The following is an 8,406-nucleotide window of genomic DNA, read 5'->3' on the forward strand; positions in this document are numbered from 1 at the left end:
AAAAAAAAAAAAAAAAGGCCAACGAAATAGGCCTTACCAGAAGGGGTGCTGGAAACAAAGCAAACCATTTTCTCATTCTTATACAGAGGTACAAATGGGAGGGACATGTGGACTGCTGCCCGCATCACTAGTCACCATGCCATGGAGTAGGCCCACGGCAGTAGGAGGGGTCCTGAGATGGGAAATCAACATGACCATGAAGAAGGAAGGCTTTGGAGTGATGTCATCCAACTTGGTTGTCAGAACAGCAGCTCCCAGAGAGCACTTCGTTCTAACACTGTTATCTACTCTCTGGTACTTAGCATGTGTTCCCATTTTGTCCTCACGGCAACCCTTATCATAAATATTACTTTCCTCTCTTCCATACCCAAGGGCCCAGAGACTACTGAAAGAATCTCTTCCAAGTTACCCTTCCTTGGAGTAAATTCCTTGAAAAAGAGGTAGTTCATCAGCTAGGACCCAACTCTTTTATATATATATACACACAGGCAAATTGTGTTCTTGGAAGTGCTGGTAGTGGTTTCTTCTACATTTTGTGGTTACTTTTAGCTATCATATTGTTGCCTGTCAGTATACCTTCCAATTTATAAATGAAACTACTCTTTGGGTGATATTGTGCCCTTTACCCCAAAGGCACTTCTTTCTACCTGCTCTATTAATACAGTTTCTTTCAGGGTCTCTCATCCTAGGCAGTGTTTTTATTCCTACCTCACAGTAGGGCTTTGAAATCTTACTGCCCAACTAGAACATTTTCCCCCTCCACACTGATTTCATCCCAATGATTAGACAAGGATTGGTTCCTCAGGTTGCCCTTGCTGGTTAAGGACAAGTCCTGCTTCCAGGCTCTGAAAGACAAGGTTATTTTTTAGTATGTCCAGATCAGCTCAAGTTTAGTGGTAAGACCAGGCCTGAGCTGCCACAGCCCATACTCTTGAAACCCATACTCTTGAAACTCTTGACACCACACTGGAAATCTTGTGAAAAGCCTCTGCTCTTCATGACCTTTCCTCCTTGTTTCTGACCTACTTGAGGAAAGGAGCTGATACAGTTTGGCTGTGTCCCCACCCAAATCTCATCTTGAATCGTAGCTCCCATAATCCCGCGTGTAAGGGGAGGGACCTGGTAGAAGGTTACTGAATCATGGGGGTGAGTTTTTCCAGTGCTGTTCACCTAGCAGTTCACCCTTTACCATTTCTTCTTCTCCTTCTTCTCCTCCTTCTTCTCCTTCTTCTTCTCCTTCTCCTCCTTCTTCTTCTCCTTATTCTCCTTCTCCTTCTCCTTCCTCCTCCCTCCTCTTCTCCTCCTCCTTCTCCCCCTCATTCTCCTCCTCCTTCTCCTCCTTCTCCCCCTCCTTCTCCTTCCTCCTCCCTCACCTTCTCCTTCTTCTCCCCCTCTTCTCCCCCTCCTTCTCCCCCTCCTTCTCCTTCCTCCTCCCTCCTCTTCTCCTCATCCTTCTCTCCCTCCTTCTGCCCCTCCTTCTCCTCCTCCTTCTCCTTCTCCTTCCTCCTCCCTCCTCTTCTCCTCCTCCTTCTTCTCCTTTCTTCTTTCTTCTTTCTTCTTCTTCGAGACAAGGTCTCACTCTGTCGCCCTGGCTGGAATGCATTGGCACCATTTCAGCTCACTGTAACCTCTGCCTCCTGGGTTCAAGTGATTCTCACACCTCAGCCTCTCGAGTAGCTGGAACTACAGACCATGCCCAGATAATTTTTGTATTTTTAGTACAGATGGGGTTTCACCGTGTTGGCCAGGCTGGTCTCAAACCCCTGGGGCTCAACCTCCCAAAGCGCTGGGACTACAGGCGTGAGCCACCACACCTGGCCCCTTTACCATTTCTTGATGGAACTAATAGATTCCCACCCTCAGCCTTTATGAATGGACTGAGGCCATTGAATTCAGGTTTCTTGCTTTGGTGCATAGCTGTGGCTGCCTCCCTAGGACCAGGGCACAGAAATTTCACAGTAACCAATGAAAGAGACCAGAGGCCAGCGCCAAGCCAGAGTCATTTCATTCAGGGCAGATGTGATCAGAAGACCAGCCAAGGGGCTGTCCCTCTAGCAGGATGTGAAAACAAGGAGAGTCCTGGTCAACACAATTTTGCTTGGAAAGCAAAGTGGATGCTGAAATACATACACCTGAGAGCGATTGTCTTAATGTGGCAGGAATGTAAAACAAACTGGACATAATTTGGAGGGAGGGTAATGAGGTACCAAGAACAAGAAAACATAAAGAATCGCTAGGCTCGGCAAGGTGTCAACCCTGTTCTAATTAGGCACAGTTGTTATAAGAAGTACATAATTAATAAGCATGTGACCAGATGTGAAATACAGCAGAGGTTTTTCCTGAAATGGAGGCAGTAATGAACTGTGCGCAGCTGGAAGTAGTTGTCCTAATTTGGCGGAGGCGGAAGGCCTGCCTGGAATTTTGAAGAGGTGTAGTAAGATGCACACCACAGGTTTACACCTGAAAACAACTAATCCTATTCCAACTGGGCTGGGGTGTAATGAGATAGAGCTAATTATCAAGAGTGTGATGAGATGCAAAAGCCATTGGAACTGAGCTGGAAATTTCTTTGGAAGTGAACTAAGACGCAAACACCAGGAAAGAATTTCTGCTAATGGAGGTAGGTGTGAGCGTGATGAAACGTACACTATGTGAGGAGGGGCTGCTTTACCATGTCTGGGCCAAAGACGCGTCTGTAATTAAAAATATTGCCAGGACATTCACACACCTGGAGCAAGAGTCCCTGGGAACCTAAGAACGCAATGACTTGTAAAAACCACATGCATACTATTAAGATGTATGTGACCGCTTATGTGTGTACAAATAACTGGAGAAAAAAATAAGGAGGTTAGGTGTTTTTGGGTGAGTGCAGTTCCCATTTTCCTTGATCCCATTTAGAAAGGTGACCTCAGATTCCTGCTGACTTTGCAATAGATACTCTATCAAGAACCTGATTCCAAACAGAAAACCCAGCAATCTCCTCATCCCAAACTGATTTAATTATCACCAGCTCAAGTTTTCTTTCACACAAGGATTTATTTACTGTGTGAGAGAGATCAGGAAACCATTAGTAGCTGGTTTTTGTGGTTATTTTTATTTTATGATTGCTACTATGTTATTCTAGACACCATTTATGGAACACTTCATGTGTATCAGGTGCTGTGCTAAATGCTTTACCACATTATTTCATTTAATCCTCACAATAATCCTACAAGATGTATATTATTGTCATCCCCACTTTACAGAGGAAACTAAGGCTCAGATTAAGGGCTTTGCACCAGATCTGGTAAGTGAGCCAGCTCCGCCCAACCCCAGAGTTCATGCTTGGAACCGTAGCCAAATCCAAAGCCCATACCGCTCGTCTCACAACAGCCAATAAGACAAGACATACTCAACTATTTTTTCCAAATAAAGGAAAGTGACTTTATTTCAGGAAGCCAGCAAACTGAGAAGATGGCAGACTGGTGTCCTAAAGAACCATCTTCAAAGGTATGAATCTCAAGCTTCTTTTTATATTGGGTAAAGGGAACAAGGAGGCGGTTAAGGTCAGGAGATGACAGGTGACCACAGACATCTGGGTGTCAGCAGGAGTCTAAGGGAGTTTCATAACTTCTTTATCTTTGTTCAGGTCACAGCACTCCTACAAGTCTTTAGCATAACACTGTTACTTGGGTGTATGCCCTCCTTATCTCCTCAGGGGTTAGTTTGGGGAAGGCCCTATTATCATCCTTGCTTTAAAGTTACGCTATACACTAAATTGCTCCCATAGTTAGCTGGGCCTACATGCAGGAATGAGCAAAGGCAGTTTGCTTGGGGATTAGAAGCAAGATGGAGTCAACTATGCTAGATTTCTCTCACTGCTACAGAACCCCCCTCTGCTCTATTTTGAGCCAAACCCCCTTGTCTAGTGTGGCAAAGGCAGGGACTCTCACATGCTATATTTGAGCCCCAAGTGTTACTGGTAGTCTGACTCATCCATTCACCCTGTCCTCTCCTGAAACCTCCAGCAGGAACCATTTCTGGACCACATTTGGGGCCACCACTGCCCACTCTCCTCTCTGCTTCTCCTCCACCCCCAGCTGCCTGAGCCCATCCCTGCGGCCAGTACATTGACAGAAATCTTAGAAACACAAACCTTTGGTTCAGGGGCTGACCCCAGCCAGTTGGAGGCTGAGGATAACCCCCAAGAGGCTGAAGCTAAATGCTCAGGTTCTAGAATCTGGTGTATCTTGGCTAAACATGTGGCCTTAGCCTTTGTAGGAGAGGCAACTTATCTTTTCCTTCTATCTATCTTAGGTTCATTGTCTGGAACCCCTGTAACAAAAGACAGATTAAGAAGAAGAAAGCATACTAATTTATTTAATATAAGTTATACATGAAAAAAATGAAGACCTGAAGAAGTAATTAAACCTGGGTGGGGTTTTGTCGTTGTTTGTGGTGGTGGTGGTGTTTTAGAGACAGGGTCTCGCTGTATCGCCCAGCCTGGTCTCTCACAGGAGGGTCTTAGGCCTGCTTCAGGTGAAGGTCACAAAAGTCTTCCTAGGTTTTATAACCTGCTACAGAGGGGAAAGAAGTGGGATGGCGGGGGGAGGTCAGAGAAACCTTCCTGAACATGCTGTTTCTCAGATTCCTTCTGCTTAAACTGTTTGCTATGCTAAGGTGCCAGATTTGAGAGTAGCGTGTCCTGAACCCCATCAACTTTTGCAGGTGATTTGATGTGGTTACAAGTGCTTAAAAATGCCCTCAGTTGCCTCATGTTTGAAATGGGATAACAGTGATACTAATAGCTCCTGTCCAACAGAGGTGTTCAATGCCTGGCATGTCATAAATATTATATATACATAACAAATAATATTATCTTGTCTGTTTCTCTGAGGAGTTTCAGACACACTATCAAGAAAGCCCGCTGTGTTGAAGTGTAGTAAGAGTGCAGCCCCACTTACCATGCTTCTTGGTTAGAAAGACCCAGGCTAGGCCAGGCGTGGTGGCTCACGCCTGTAATCCCAGCACTTTGGGAGGCCGAGGTGGGTGGATCACTTGAGGTCAGGAGTTCGAGACCAGCCTGGCCAACATGGTGAAACTCCGTCTCTACTAAAAATACAAAAAGTTAGCTGGGCATAGTGGCGGGTGCCTGTAATCCCAGCTACTCAGGAGGCTGAGACGGGAGAATCGCTTGAACCTGGTAGACAGAGGTTGCAGTGAGCCAAGATTGTGCCATTGCACTCCAGCCTGTGCGACAGGGCGAGACATCGTCTCAAAAAAAAAAAAAAAAAACAAAGGCCCAGGCTATGGCAGGGTAGACCCAAGACTGTTACTTGCTGTATGTGGACACCTGAAGGCCCCCAGAACCGGACGTCCTCATCATAGGAACCGGATGTTCTGATCTTACACGATTGTTTCAGCGCCCTCCCCACACAGGCAGACTACCCTCAGTGTCTGGTTCCTTAAGCCTGCTTCCATTTTAGCTATTAGCGAGGGTTTTGCATCTCATTGCCTACCAGCATATTATGTGCATCTCATTAACTCTGAAGGCTCTAGTACCCTTTAGGGACCAGAGCTTCACAGACATAATGGCCTTCTGCCTGGGGTTTGAGTTTGCTGTTACTCTTTCTACCTCTGCTGAGGAATGTCAGCCCATGGAGTTCTGATAAGTTCACAAATTGCTCTATGAAATTGAGGTGAGAAAAATGTCACATTCTTTTTTTTTTAATTTTTAAAAATCAAATCTGGCTTAGAGCCCCCACTTACCATTCTCAGCAGAAGTCCAACTCCAGTCATTGTGATTTCATCATGGGCAGGGGATGGGGGTTTTGGGGAGAGGCTTCCCTTCCTTCAGGTTGCACCAACACCCTGCTGCTGAAGCAGGTCAGGAGAGCGGGGTGAGCACTACATCATCAGGGCATCCTGATCACTCTGTCCCCATGCTCCTTCTGCAACACAGCGAAGGCTCTAAACACTGTCTGGTGCTGTCCTCAGGCCCTGCCCTCCACATGCAGAGTCCTTTCCAGTGTGCCCAGGCTTTGTTCCAGGGACCTCCAGGCCTCAGTGTCCATCCACCACAGGCATCCCTGACAGTTGCCCAAGAGGTCCTGCCCGCTATGGGCACTGTGAGCTAGACGCCGTGGAGCTACCATGCACACTACAGCAGGTTGGGCAGTTCTCTCCTCTTTCCTCCCAACGCCAAAGTCTCTTTTCCTTTCTGCCACTGGGAGAGCAAAGCCTCTTTCCCTGGGCCTAGACCTTTCAAACAATAGGCTGCTGGATGGAGTATCTGAGTGAAGGTAAGTTTTCTCTCTCCCCTCCCCTCCCTTCTCCTCTTTTTTTTCTTATGCCCTGAAACAAGAAGTTTGTTAACCAGACTTCTGAGGATAAAGAGAGCCTGGGCTCAAGAGAAATCCCCAGGTAACCCTATAGGGTGGCAGTGGGAATCTTTTATCCTAATTTGGGGTGAGGAGTTGGCATCAATTACTTTCTCAATAACTCACCCTGTTGTGGATTCATAGAACTGGATAGAACTTAAGAGAGCTTCCGTCCCAACCATCTCATTTTTTAAAGGAACCAGAGGAGCAAAGGGAGGAGGCCCAAGAGGAGAGTGGGTATGCCTAGTTCATGTCTGAGCCAGGACCAGCATCCAGGTCTCGACTGCCACTCCCAGGGTCCTGCATTTGGGAGCCCCCAGGCAAATCATGCTGTTAGACTGCCAAGTGGAGGGATAGAAGGCAAGGTCCTGCCTTCAAAGACATGACTGTCACATGGAAAGAACAGGGCAACACACATGAATCCACTATGGAGTATCAGAAGCCAGTGTACCAATGAAAGCTCACTGAGCAGTTTCTGAGGAACTCAGAAAAACGAATAATGATTGTAGATGATTGTTAGTCAAATACAACTTAACTGGGAAAGTGGAACTGGACCATGGTCTTGAAAAACAAGTGGAGCTAGAGAATCAATGTGAGGGCTGAGATAAAGGTGTGCATTTTGTTAACCTCCACAGTATAAAAAAAAAAATAAGCAAAGAAAGTGAAGCAAAAGAAAACTCAGGAGTATGAGGAGGATCAGCACAGTGCAGTCATGAAAACCAGCAAAGGCAAACCAGCCTAGCAGGAGGCCTGGCATATTTTGGATGTTCTTGACTTCTTTTTTCTTACCTTGCTGGTAGTCAGCAGATACATGGGATCTTTGAACGCTCTAGAATTAGCATGCATACAGCATGGGTGATTTGGGGTGATGATGTATAAGTGCATTATATGAAATCAGGTCTGAGGTTTTCATTAGGTTCTCAGTATGTCTTGCTCTCCCTCTTCCAGGAATATAGTAGGATTGCATTTCTGAGCCTGTAATAGTCCGTTTTCACACAGCTGATAAAGACATACCCAAGACTGAGTAGTTTACAGAGAAAAAGAGGTTTAATGGACTCACAGTTCCACGTGGCTGGGGAGGCCTCACAATCATGGTGGAAGGCAAAAGGCATGTCTTAGATGGCAGCAGGAAGACAGAATGAGAGCCAAGTGAAAGGGGAAACCCCTTATAAAACCATCAGATCTCATGAGACTTACACACTACCACAGAACATTATGGGGGAAACTGCCCCCATGATTCATATCCTACTGGGTCCCTCCCACCACACGTGGGAATTATGGGGGCTACAACTCAAGATGAGATTTGGGTGGGGACACAGCCAAACCATATCAGGGCCCTTCTGTGTTTGGGTGGTACCATGTGATTAGGTGGTCAATAAGTTATAAGTAGAAGGGTGTCACTTCCCAACCAAAGCCATCTAATTACCTGTGTGAAACCCTCCAGAGCTCCGTGCCCCCTCTGACACAATGGCCAGCAATGTTCCAGATAGTGACCACTCACTCAGCTAGGGTTCCAGAGGGAGGAAGATGCAGAGCAGAGCCCCAGCTGACCTGCAGTGGACACATGAGGTAAGTAAGAAATACATCTTTGTTGTTTAAAGCCGTTGACATTTTGAGATTGTTTGTTACTGCAGCATAACCCTCCCTATCCTGACTGATACACACAACAAAGAGGCTGATCCTGGTGAGGAGAGCAGAAAGAGCAAGGGAATTTTAATGAGGGATGAAATTTTGACTTTAAAGAGAACTGGTTGAGTGGAGGATTGAGAATAAGAGCCAAATTTAGAGGCTGAAGGAGGAGAAAAGATAGTGCTTTCCCAACAAGTCCTCAGTCAGTACATGTCTGTCCTAAAGACAGAAGCAACAAGGCTGGGTGCGGTGCCTCACGCCTGTAATCCCAACACTTTGGGAGGCTGAGGCGGGCGGATCACGAGGTCAGGAGATCAAGACCATCCTGGTGAACACTGTGAAACCCCGTCTCTACTACAAATACAAAAAAATTAGCCAGGCGTGGTGGCAGGCACCTGTAGTCCCAGCTACTCAGGAG

Source organism: Nomascus leucogenys, chromosome 13, assembly GCF_006542625.1.
Source record: "Nomascus leucogenys isolate Asia chromosome 13, Asia_NLE_v1, whole genome shotgun sequence".
Lineage (NCBI taxonomy): Eukaryota > Metazoa > Chordata > Mammalia > Primates > Hylobatidae > Nomascus > Nomascus leucogenys.